This window comes from Grammomys surdaster, unplaced genomic scaffold, assembly GCF_004785775.1.
Source record: "Grammomys surdaster isolate TR1022 unplaced genomic scaffold, NIH_TR_1.0 125807, whole genome shotgun sequence".
NCBI lineage: Eukaryota > Metazoa > Chordata > Mammalia > Rodentia > Muridae > Grammomys > Grammomys surdaster.
In genome coordinates this window covers 354,792-367,669 of record NW_021620638.1, presented here as the reverse complement: position 1 = coordinate 367,669, position 12,878 = coordinate 354,792, and the positions used below count along the sequence as shown (strand labels likewise).

The 12,878-nt window shown below is 40.9% G+C and overlaps 2 non-coding genes across 2 annotated transcripts; one reads left to right on the top strand and one right to left on the bottom strand.

Annotated features, from left to right (window-relative positions):
• Nucleotides 1-2,802: 2,802 nt before the first annotated feature.
• Nucleotides 2,803-2,874, bottom strand: Trnaq-uug. The gene has a single exon. It is a non-coding gene; the product is annotated as a tRNA-Gln (tRNA).
• An 8,424-nt stretch (nt 2,875-11,298) lies between these two features.
• Nucleotides 11,299-11,372, top strand: Trnat-ugu. The gene has a single exon. It is a non-coding gene; the product is annotated as a tRNA-Thr (tRNA).
• Nucleotides 11,373-12,878: the final 1,506 nt, after the last annotated feature.

Here is a 12,878-nt window from a genome sequence, read left to right as displayed (position 1 = left end):
TGGGCTGTGGCCATATCTAAGAGATTGATTGACGATTGATAGAGGAAGGTCCATCCCACTGGAGGGAGTACTACCACAGGCAGTAGGCCTTGGATTGTATAAGAAAGCTAGCTGAGCCTGATCCAGAAGCTATCCAGTAAGAACTGTTCTGTCATGATTTCCACTTCAGTTCCTGTAACTTCCGTTGTTATGTTAAAAAGAATTGGTAGAGAAAGAGCATGTCTTGACCTTGACATAGAGAAAAGTCTTTTAAGCTTTCCTCATTGAGTGTGACATTCACAAAGGGTGTGTCATCTACAGCCTTCATTGTGTTGAAGCTCATTTCTGTCACCTCTAATGTGTTGAGAAGTGCTTGCTTGTTTGCTTTTTAATCATGCAAGGACGTGGTGGTGGTTTGAATGTGCTTGGCCTACAGGGAGTAGTAACGCTAGGAAGTATGGCCTAGTTGGAATAGGTATGGCCTTGTTGGAGGAAGTGTGTCACTGTGGGGGTGGGCTTTGGCGGTCTCCTAGGCTCAGGCTCCACCCATTTTGGAAGAGAGCTTCCTCCTGGCTGCGGAGGATGCCAGTCTCTCTTGGTTGTCTTCGAACTCTCAGCCCCTTCTCCAGCACCATGTCTGCCTGGGTGCTGCCACGTTTCTGGCTATGGTGATAATGAACTAAACCTCTGAAACTGTAAGCCAGAAGGTAAACGTTTGCCTTTATAAGGGTTGCCCTGGTCATGGTGTCTCTTCATAGCAATGGAAACCCAAATTAACACAGACATTGAATTCCATCGAGTGATTTTGCTTGCTTATATTGAGATGATTGTAAGATCTGCTTTCATTTCTTCAGGAAATTAGCTACCAATAATCTGTTCCTGATATCGTCTTTGAAAAGCTGATCACATCCTAAATCCTGAGGTGGGTTTCTTTGAGCAAAGTTTCAAAATTCATACCAAATAAGGTTAAAGACACAAGACAACTGTATTCCAGGGTACTGCAATAAGAGAGAGAGATTGAACGTAGTGCCCGCTATAACAGAAGCAGCTGGGAGTCACAGCCAATGGGAGGGTAAGGGTTATTGGACAGAAAATTCCCAAGATGATTTTGAGTTGATACCAAGGTTAGAGAAAGAGCGGCCTGCTTAGATATCAACAGCACTTGGCCCTGGACTAGCTTAGCTGGAGTCTTATTGAAATTTGGCTGAAGATGATGAGACTTAGTTGAGGAGAGGCCTCAAAGAAGCCTAATTAAAGTTTGACCAAGATGGCATCTTTGTAACCACGCTGTTCCCAAGGGAGTCACTCAACCTCCCAAAGGAATAGGAAACTCTTGGACAGGTGAGGCAGCAAGAGAAGCATCCCTGTGTGTTCTCAGGCTCTCTGTGGTTGTTCTGCACCATATGAAGTTAGGGCTTTTCTGTCCTATTACTTTGAAGGCTTTTTGATAAAGTCTGAGTTGTTAGATTTGAACTAGGACAGTGGACACTTAATAGATAGAATGGTCAGAACCACACCATTAAATTATCTTTTAACTTTGAAAATGGATCCTACAGTTTCCATCATTTCATAGAGTTCCAGGAAGATGTTTGCATCTTTGGAATCTGTTTGAAGAGTCGCTTTGTTAGGTAGGAAAGCAGAAGCTGGGGTCCCTCAGAAAACCATAGCCTGGATGTGTTGGCTGCAAGAGTGCCTGGAATTATAAGTATCATGCGTGGCAAGGGGTAGAGGGATGCTGTTAGGATTCAGAAAAGAAAGTTCTTTAAGGGACAGCTCATCTGAATAGCATCAGTGAAGACAGAGCCAGTTCTGCACCTCCACTAAGGCAACAGCATGAGAAAAAGATCATTCCCTCCTCCAGTTAAAGTGATACCATAGCAGACCACACAAAGCAAGTACGAGCATGACAGGAGTCCTGGTGATTTGCTTTTACATGGTTAGTAAACAAATTTGTTACAGTTTCTCTGTGTAACCAGTGGTAACTCATAATACCAGCTAATGTAGTCTTTATGGACTAATGGACAATTGGTCTCTGAAATAGGACTCAACTTGTTTTCCCGTTATGTATGAAAAAATTAAAACATAAAAGAAGAGTATGTGAAAACAGATCACCAGATTTAAAGTTTGCAATTGTGATGGCCCATTGCTTGTAATCTTAGAATTTGGGAAATGGAGGCCAGAGTAGCCTACAGAAAACCTGTCTCAAAAAAACAAAACAGAACAAAAGAAAATAAACAAAATAAAAGTCTAAACACTCAGGAGATATTTGTTTTTTCCTAATTTAGCTCGTATCCCGCTGAGGGAATTCTTTCCTCCCCCTCCCACATGACAGTCTATCAGCTCATTCCTAGTTTACATTGCAAGTTCAGGTTATTGTTTCTTCAGGAGAGTTATTTGTTGAGGGATGCCGCAAGTTATTTGTTCAGAAGGAATGCTATGGCAGCAGTCAGTATCTTCAGCTGTGGAACCCCGGAGAGGTTCAGTTTCAGGGTCTGGCGTTTGTGGGCAACGCAGCTCCTGTCGTGGCTCCAGCCGGTGGGAGTTTTTGTTTTGTTTTGTTTTGTTTTGTTTGCGTGGGGACAGGAAAAAGACAAAGAGAAACATGAGGGAGCAGGGCTGAGGAGGGCAGGGCAGTCTGAAGAAGAAGGTTTTTCTACAGCTATTAGAGTTGTCTCCACCTGGGAAGGAATTTTTCTCCAGGGCTTGTTACCTCTGTGCCTGTGTTTTGAGAGTCAGATGTCACCTAGAGTAGAGGAACAAGTTTTTCCACGTCTAGACCTGAGGCTGGAAATTATAAAAGGTCCTTTATAAAAGATCCTTTAAAGGTCCCACCGAGATTTGAACTCAGATTGCTGGATTCAAAGTCCAGAGTGCTAACCATTACACCATGGGACCTACAAAATATAGTGAATATGTAACCAGAGTTGTGGAACTTTGTATGAACTGTAAGGTCAAGCTTCAATTTTGACAGGATTTTGGGGGGGGGGGGAAGGTAACACATTAATTAATGAGAGAGGTTAATTAATTAATTAAAGAGAAATTGCCATCTTTCTCTTACACAGTTTAGGGCCTGTGTAAGAGAAAGGATAGACAGACACTAACACAGACTTAGATACAGCCAAGTGTGGCATATGGGGATAAAACTGGAGCAAAGATTTCCTCAGGTGATTTGTATTATAGTACACTTACACAAAATTAACAAAAACACATTTTACTTAGAGTGACCTCCACTAAAGCTATGGAAAAGGCCCCTCTGATGAGAAATTTTGACACTTAATTTAACACTCAATAAATATCATTCTAGGGTGTAATTTGACTATGAATATAATAATAATTTCCCTGTGCTGGAGGGGTGGTTCATCAGTTAAAAATACTGGCAGCTCATTTGGAGGATCTGGGGTTCAATTCCCAGCCCCTAAATCAGGCAGCTCCCTACCACCTAAAAACTCCAGAATCAGGGGACCTGACACACTCTGGTATCCAAGGGCACTGGCACACATGTGATAACATTCAGACAAGCAGACTGGCACACACACACACACACACACACACACACACACAAACACACAGAAATCAAAAACTGAATTTAAACTTAAGTTGGCTTTTTTCCCCTTAAAAATGTCCAGAAATATTTTCACAATTATGTCCAAGAATAGTTATTGTGGTCCTACAAACTTGGATTAATGCAGATCTAGTTAACTACCACTAAATAGAATGTGACAGTTGTGTATGCTACTTGATGGCTTGGAAGTTTGGGAAACAAGGGTTTAAGTTTAAATAAGGGAGACACTGTTATTGTTGAAGTGTTATGTACAATGTGCAGGAGAATTCCTGGAGGGGCTGTGTCTACCCCGGTTGGAGAGAGGCTGTGTCTACCCCAGTTGATTGATTGAATGCTGCAGATCCAGAGCCCAGTTACAGCTTATCCTGAGCTATCTACAGCTGTCTAAATACCTATTGCTTGCCTACCTATGTTGTGGACTAACAGATAAAAAATCAACTGGAATCTATTAACTTACTAAAACCTTAGTTTGACAAACTGAAGGACTAAGAATGCTCTCAGACAGCATCATGGGCCTGTAGCTAATTCCCCATTTGGCTGTAACCCACCTTTCTGATGTTTCTGCAAATGCATTTGAAAAGTACCCTGACCTATAACTTTCTTTGTTCTGTTACTGTATTCATGAAATTACACTGTTCTTCACTGGAACATGGACTTTATGGTAACCTAAATACTGTGTTCCAGGGTTATGATCACAATTAATTTCAGAATAAATTATCTTAGTGTCTTTAGGGTGAGAGATATGATTTGTTCTTGCATTACTTGTCAATAATAGCATTACATCGTGTAAGTCATAATATATGAAATATATATTCACTTAAAAATAGATTGGAAAGATATACATCAAATTCTTGACTTCATCCTGGACATGAAGTAACTTTTCACCTTTTGCTATGCTTGTGATATTTGACTTTTGTAGTCTTTTGCTAGTATATATCAATTTACTAATCACAATAAAAAAATCTACAAAAGCCAAACATCCTCAGTAAGAGACTTTCTTATAAGTCACGTTTAATCTATATTGACTCCAAGTTGTGACTGTGAGTACATTATGCAGAGTGTGAAGGAGCCAGAAGAATGCAAACGCTCAGGGCAGCATATCAATAGAGGTAGGGAAAATGGAGCGCTGTCTCATTCCTGATGATCTGCAGACTTGAACAAAATGCTCAAATATAATTGAATTAGTGACCACTCAGTCCCAGGCCTCATAAGAATCTGTATAAATGTTCTGATTATTCAAAACTTCTCAAATTAGAAATGCCAAAATACGAACAATCAAATAGAGGCCAAAGAAGAAAGAAAAGGAGTGAGGAAAGAGAAATTCATCAACATTTCTCAGGCATCTTTTGTCTACTGAGTACTCCTAAGACTATGGGGTAAGCTGGGGTGAGGATGGGAAAGTGAATCGCAAGGCTAGAATGTGGGAAGGGTCTTGTGCTCTCATCTTCTGGCTGACACTGGTGGCCTACAACCCTTTCTTCTTGTTGGTTAGATACATTCGGTCAAGCTCTGCCAGGCTTGAACATCATCAAATACGTTTCCTGGAAGGGCACACTGCCGAGAGGAGAATTTTCTGGTAACCACAATAGTGATTCATGAAGCCCTCAAAGAACATCTGTCAGTGGAAGCAAAGCGAAGACAGAGGCACAGCTCTGAACTACCTGCAGCACTGAAGAAATCCTATTAATATTGATAGTATTTACTACTAATACTATTAATAATACTAGTAATAGTAATAATACTATTAGTATTAATACTATTAATACTTTACTGACCTTGACTCAGATAAAACAGAATACTTGGCCTTATGTACTGGTAACCCACTATGAAGCATATCTTATCAAGACATTTCACACATAGATTTTCAGCATGAGGTTAAGAGAAAGAAATTCTCAGAAAGAAAGTGAGACAGTCTAGGTCAATACTTGTTAACCTATTGGTTGAGAACTGCTGACAAACCTCTGTTTCCAAAAATACATTACAATTATAACAGTAGCAAAATGACAGCTATGAAACAGCAAAGACAATACTTTTATGGCTGAGGTCACCACAACATGAGGAACTATATTAAAGGGTCATGCCATTAGGAAGGTTGAGAACCACTGGGCTAGAGCACAGCTGTGAGCTTCTGTGAGGTAGGGGAGTCACAAAAGTGTCTTAGCACCAGCTGTATATCTCATTTTGATGCCTCCCAAATTACAACCCAAAATTCTAGGGTGGATGCCTTGGATGGAAGACAATCTGATAAGATACAATTAGGAGCCTCTGTGGTTGCAAGTCCTTTTGCTGTAAATGGATTTCTAATGAGGTTTCCTGAATGTGCAGGTTTGCAGCCAGGATGGAGAAAGGCCTTAAGTAAGTGTTACTTGTGGAATCCTTGATTCTTAGCTGGTGAGAGACTTTACCCAGACTCTTGGGTTAAAGTTTCCTTTCCTTTCTCAAGCTCTCTAACTTCAGTCTCTCTATCTTGCCCCTCATGCAGACTTTGTTAGTTTTCTGGAGCCATGCTTCCACAGACCTGTTCGTAGAGTGAGCTTACTGATTTCCCTATCTGTAAATCACAAGAGTGGACTAGTTCTACAGTTCTTTTTCATGAGGAGAAGGGGAGGGGGAGATGGGTGAGGATTGTGGGAGGGGCTGACCGGGAGAGGGGCAGTGTGCAGGATGTAAAGTCAAATAAGTAAAATAATAATAGTAAAATAAATAAGCAAAATGACCACAATAAATAAATAAATAAATAAACCACAAAATACAACCAAAAAACCAAACAAACACACAAAATAACAGAAGAAACAAACGAGCATTAAGAAATAGCTGTGCATGCTGGCGCATGCCTGTAGCCCAAGCACTTGAAAGCTGAGGAGAGAAGATCTTAAATTTGAAGTTAGGCTGAGCTTTTTCATGTTTCAAAAGAGAGATGAGAAGACATCGGATTGTGCTGTCTTCTGCCAATAGACCATACAAACATTCTTATGATTTGTGTCATGGGACTGAGAGGGAAATTCAGAATTACTTGAATCTACAAATACCCCCAGGGCCTGAGCTGTTTTCCTTGGCTTTTGAGAGTTAGTTGTACAGAATGAGTTGATGAGTTTCTAACGTTAGACCTTGTGTTTGTAGACCACAGTGCTTTCCTTTGCATTACCTAAGAAAATGTGACAAGGCAAACTAGTTTGAGTATAATATGTTTCTACAAGACTTTTTGCAAGAGATCAAATTTTGCAGGGATGCAGGTGACCCACTTAGCTCCTCTTTACATAGCATACAGTACCAGGGACACCATACGCAAACACTCCAATTGAAGAGTATATGCCTTTTTTAGTATATTGGATAAATATAAATCAGAATTTCAGTTGTCGGGAAAATAATACTTTTAAAGAAACTTTTACTTTTGTTCACAATATCAGAATTATTCATCTCATGAAGATGAGATTAATCCCAGAGGTTGAAATTCTTTAAAGAACAGTTTAAGAGGTTACTATCTTTTTGGCATTTATTTTTATTCAGTGCCTACCAGACTTCGAAATACCAAACAGTCAGAAAAGATTCTATGCAACACATGGCAATACTCAGTTTACTTAACTGACAATGGAGATCCACAGCAGGTCTGGCAATGCAGGTAAATGGTAGAGTGCTTGTCTGGCATGTGCAAGACCTGCGCTTTCATGGGAAGATGCACAAGTAGAAATGGCCAGAAGTTCTTTAAGTTGGTAGAATTTACCCTAAATTTATAGTACTATGAAGAGGATGTGGCTGAGTGGTAGAGAACTTGCCTGACATATATGAGGCCCCGAGTTTAATACCCAGCAGTAACACACACACACACACGAGAGAGAGACACAAAGAGTGAGAGAGAGAGAGAGACAGACAGACAGACGGACGGACTATATTATTGCATTGAATGTCAGTAGCCTTGAAATTCTAAGTAGGGTGAAGAGGTTTCCACTAAACAAATTAGGGGCAATTTGAGCACCAGAACAATTAACGGTAGAATAAATTTTAATCTAAGTCTATATTGATACTTAAAAAACAAACAAACAAAAACAGATACAAGAAGAGAGACAGGAAGCTTTTTGTAGAAAATTGCCTGTTCTGTAAGTAGATAGAATTGTAAAAGTGAGGGACCACCAGAGAGGAAGGCATCTCCAACAAGCCCTTTGGATCCTAGAAATCTGACACAGAGATTTTACACTGTTGGGCTTTGGTTTCCCGTAGATTTGGTTATGACCACACTCTGGTTTTTCTCTTTTGGAATAATAAGTTTTTTTTTAACTTATTTTGATTTTACAGGAGTCAGTGGTTAAAGATACTTTGGAATTTTAAAAAGACTTTGAATATTTTAAATAGACTGAACTTTTAAAGCATTTTAATTTTTACAAAACTCTGTAACTTTTAAATTTTAAAGTATGTTCTATATTGTGGTGTTGCTATGAATATGGCATCTTGGGGACAACAAGAAAGGAAAGGTTATGGTTTAATGGTGATGTGTTTGCTTGTCAAGTAAACAAGGGGTCAATTGTGGTGGCTATATGTAATTGTGGTGGCTACAGATGTATTGCAAAGAGAGACACTGAATTGACAAGTCTATGATGCATTTTCTTCTTTTTTCTTTCTTTTTTTTTAATCCCCCGGAACTGGAGTTACAGATGTTGTGAGGTGCCATGTAGGTGCTAGGAACTGAACCTGAGCTACCTGGGAGAGTTGTGGGTGCTGTTAATCAGTTAGCTACGTTTCAGACCCTTTGATGCCTGTTCTTGATTGGTGATTGATGTGAGTGGGTCTAGCCCATTGTGGGTGGTACCACCTCTGGGCAGGTAGTCCTGAGTTCCATAAGAAAACAGACTGAACAAGCCAGTAAACAGCATTTTAATGGCATTTGCTTAAGTTCCTGTCTCCAGTTCCTGCCGTGACTTCCCTCAGTGATGAACTGTTACCTGGAAATATAAGACAAAATGAACCCTTTTCTCCTCAAGTTGTTATGTTTATGATGTTTTATTACAGCAGTAGAAACTGTACCTAAGACAGCTCAGGCTGCTAGGTACCTGCTAGCTTGGCCATCAGCCCCTGGGCTGAAGAGGCAACATCAGAAAGACTGCTGGAAATTTGAGGCAATCCAGGGTTACATAGCAAGACCCTGTCTTAAAGTAATAAACAAGTAAGTTAAAAGTAACTGAGAACGAATGGCCTACAGTTATGCATACCACTGTGGGTTAAGTTTAAGATGTGTAATTTTTTTTAAAAGTCAGGTTGTAGAAGAATACAAAAGTATTGTTCCTTTTATATAAAAGTCATAAATGGCAGCTTAAATTAGAGATTCTATAGAATAGAAATGTAAAGAGATAGTGCTCACAGGGCAGTTGCAGAATTGTGAAGAGGATGTACTTGGCTTGGTTGAGTAGAGGAGGAAGAAGGATGCCACATGGGTAGATCCACTAAGTCTATACTCTGCTCATGGGATGGGTGATCTCTTCAGGGAGTTTATTCTATGCGCCGCATTAAAGGACTTACACATGTATTCCATTATGTGAGTTCAATGTTTAAAATTTAAGTGACTCAGTTCATCTTTTGTTCAGCGCCGACAGGAATTATCTTGAAAGCCAAATAGATAAGGAAAAGGAATATCATAGAAGAATTAAAGCAGTAGAGGAAAGACTGAAGAGTTCTGTCACCTGCTCGTGAGAGAGTGGGGAGAACAGGTAGGCACCAGCTTCAAGATCAATGGTAGGAATATTCTGGAATCGATGCTTTATGTTGCAAAACAATTCCAAAGCAAGAGAGAGAAAAGCAAATGTGTAAACAAAACTATCACGGTGGCAAAGAGATCCTCAAGTCGTGATAAAGGAAAACAGCAAACAGCAAGTGATTTAGGGCAGAGTAATGTTTTTCAGAATCTTCATGAGAGACTTGACAACAATAAGCTTTTACTGAAGCAACTAGCCCCGAAAGCGCCTTATTGCTTTTTTTTTTTTTTTTTTTTAGCTTTACCAAATTATTTTTTCATTTGCGTTTCTGCTGCAGTTGTTGAAGAAACTGCCACAAGGGTACAGGGCGAGATCTCATCTAGCCAACAAGAAGCTGGAGGAGCCTGAAGAAAAAGCTGAGCTCAAGAAAAGAATCCTAGGTCAAGTAGCAAGTACGGGAAATCTCAACCCGTGTTCACCATAAAAACAGGTTAGTAATAATGTAGGCTTATTTTGTGCCTGGGACCTTAACTTTGGACTTCCCTCCCTCCAGAACTGTGTATATATTTGTTGTTGTTATACTACCTGGTTCATTGTTTCTGCCCTAGCAGCAAAAACCATCCGAGGCAGCCTCCCTCAATCTGCTCTCAGCCCCACAACCAATAGCTTAATCTTTCATTCCTCTACTCACCCCTTTTTTCTTTCTTTACTTTCTGCAACTTGACTTTTTATCGTCTCCAGTCCTCCTCTTACCACCTACATGTGTCCATTGTAGATTACTCTGAATTCCCCACAGTGCTCATGAATCTACCTTCTCTCCCCTCTCTTACCCCACTCCCTTTCTCCCTTCCTCTCTCCTCCTTTTGACAGATTATCTGTAACCCAGACTAGCCTGGAGCTCCCTAAGTACCCCAGGCTAGACTGGTTGCCATACTCTGGCCTCAGCTTCCTGACTGCAGGGATTATAGATATGCAACACCATCATCTGCAGAATTCAGTTTGCCTTTCTAAAATTGATGCTCGAGTGTTCAATAGTACACATTTAAAGTCGCAACACCCAGCGTTTTCAACTCACACAGGGAGAGAAACAGAATAGAAAAACGAACAAAACATTTTTTCTGAGTTTTGCACACAGTAGACCATTACCAGAATCATTTGCTGCCTCTTCCTGGGTGAGATTACTCTGCCTACCGCACAGCCGTCGGCTGAGCCTGTTAGACTCATGGTGGGATAAAGAAATGTAAGCCGAATTGATATAGTAGTGCTGGATGGAAGCCATAGACTGTCCTCATTCTGCCTTGCTGTAAGCAACCCTTTGGGTCCCTCTGGTGACCACTTGAAAGTTACCGTTTAAGAGTGCGTTTATAGTTATCCTAATTCTGAAAATATGGCCTTCCTATACATTTGCTGACTTGATAAAGGGGCCACCTAATCTTTGGGTAGTAAGAGTAATTAGGGGATTTTAGAATGAAAAGATTCGTTAGGATTTAAATAAGTAGCCAGTAGAATTTCCCCAATGCTTGAAGAAAATAGACAGGGTGTAAGGGCTCACACCTGTAACCCCAGCCCTCAGGACAGAAAAATTGCCCTTAATTGGAGGCAAATCTGTACTACAAAGTGAGATTGTATCTCAAACAAAACAAGAGGAAAAGAAGTTAATTAGTTAAACATGCAAACAACCGCGATCAAAGGGGGAAATGATAGTAAATGTTCCTCTGGGCCCAAAGACTCTGGTGTAGGGATTCTGAAGTCAGAAAATGGGTTTCTGCAGGCACGGGACCAGTCTTGTTCTGTGTCCCTCACCTTTCCCTGACTTGCTCTGTGGGAAAAGGGACCCTGTGCTGCAGGAACCGAATGAAGGATGAGAATTTTCATAGACAATTGATATTCTTGTTTTTTTCGAGATCTTTCCACGTGAATAATACATAATAAATTGAAATTAAATATACAGTCCTAAAAAAATCTCTCCAAACCAAAAAACCCTTAAGAATGTATTTAAATTACTTCAAAATAAATGAACAAAACTGACCCTTAGAAATTAAATAGAGGTATGTTTTCAATCCATGTATCGCAGCTGGCTCCATGGCTTAGTTGGTTAAAGCGCCTGTCTTGTAAACAGGAGATCCTGGGTTCGAATCCCAGTGGGGCCTACCTGGCTGCTATCTTTTTCCTCAGTGAGTAACTCAGTAGTCCTGTGGATGAAGACGATACTCTCCGTAAGGTGCCGTTCGTCCTCTTGAAAATGGCGGGATAACAAAGAATATGCCTAAACTTCCACAAGCCCTAGTCTCATTTCAAATGAATAAAATTTATAATAATAAAAAGGGCGATAAGTCAAACGAAGGCCTAGATTACTTCCAGCAGCGTTTGCTTGCCTGGGCCCTCCGCGCGCACAGTGGCCCAGCAGTGGGAGAGAGGGAGCAGAGGACCCCTCGGCTGGTGTTCCAGAACAGAAAAAGGCTGTTGCTAGCCTGGAAGCTGCTTGTGGGACTCGTTGACTTTAGCGAGTTTCAGGGAACTCCTGACCAACCATCAATTATAACAATTTGGAAAGAGCCCTTTTTCCAAACAATTCTGGACCGCGGCTTCTCAAGCAGGGTTCCCGCGGCTGATTGAGTGAATGAGTGAGAGAAATGATGTCTCCTGTCTCTGTGTTTTCTATCTTCAGGGTCAAAGGTAGGTCTCTCCGCTTCTTTTCAGCTTCCTTCAATTCTCTTGCTCGCTTTGAGATTCAGTAGTGGGTTTGGGTCTACATCACCTGGGTTCTTGACGGTTGGCGATTAATCGCTAGTTAGTTGTACAGCGCTGGTGCAGAAGGGGTCGCAAGTACAAAAGCGGTCGCAAGTTCCTTCATCCAACACTTCCCAATCAGCGGGCGAGGAGAGCCCACCTCCCCTACCCATTGGGCTTCCCACCCCTCGGCTTTCTGCTCCTGCTTCCTCTCAGAATTCCATGTTGAAGAGACCAGAGATGCAGGGATGCTTTCTTTTAAGAAATGGATGTTCCTTGTTTGTTTGTTTGTTTGTTTGCTTGCTTGCTTGCTTGCTTGTTTTTGATATAGGGTCTCTCTGTGTAGCCCTGGCTACCCTTGAACTCAGAGTTCCTCCAGCCTTTCCCTCAAGCGTTAGGATTAAAAGCACGGGCCACCAAATCCGACCAGGGAGTTTTCTTTCTAATAATGATCGACTAACAAGAGCAATGGGACAATCTTATAGGAACAATATTTTTATTTTTCTCACAACATTGAGTGAAAAACAGCAACTCAGGATAATTGTATATTCTGGCATGACTTTCCTTCTGTACATGTAAAGACAACCTTTTCTGTTGTTTATGGATTCGAATATTCTTAGCAGAGCAGAAAATGTGGATATGAGGGTGAGCAAAGACCTGGTTGGAGACCGCTTCTGCGGGGACAGCACGGTGGAGTTTAATCAAGCTTCTGGGCAGTCCCAACCTGGCACGGAAAACCTAGAGGTTTCTTAGTCTTTAGTCAACTATGGAAGCCTGGAAGCACTGGTCCAAAAAAACAGCCAAGACAAATGATCTTTATATCATGCAGAGGTTTGTATTTGTTTATTGTTTGTTTATCCTTCTTTTCTTTCTTTTCTTCCCTCCCCCCTCCTACCAAAGGCAGAAACAAAACAGCGCACAAAAGA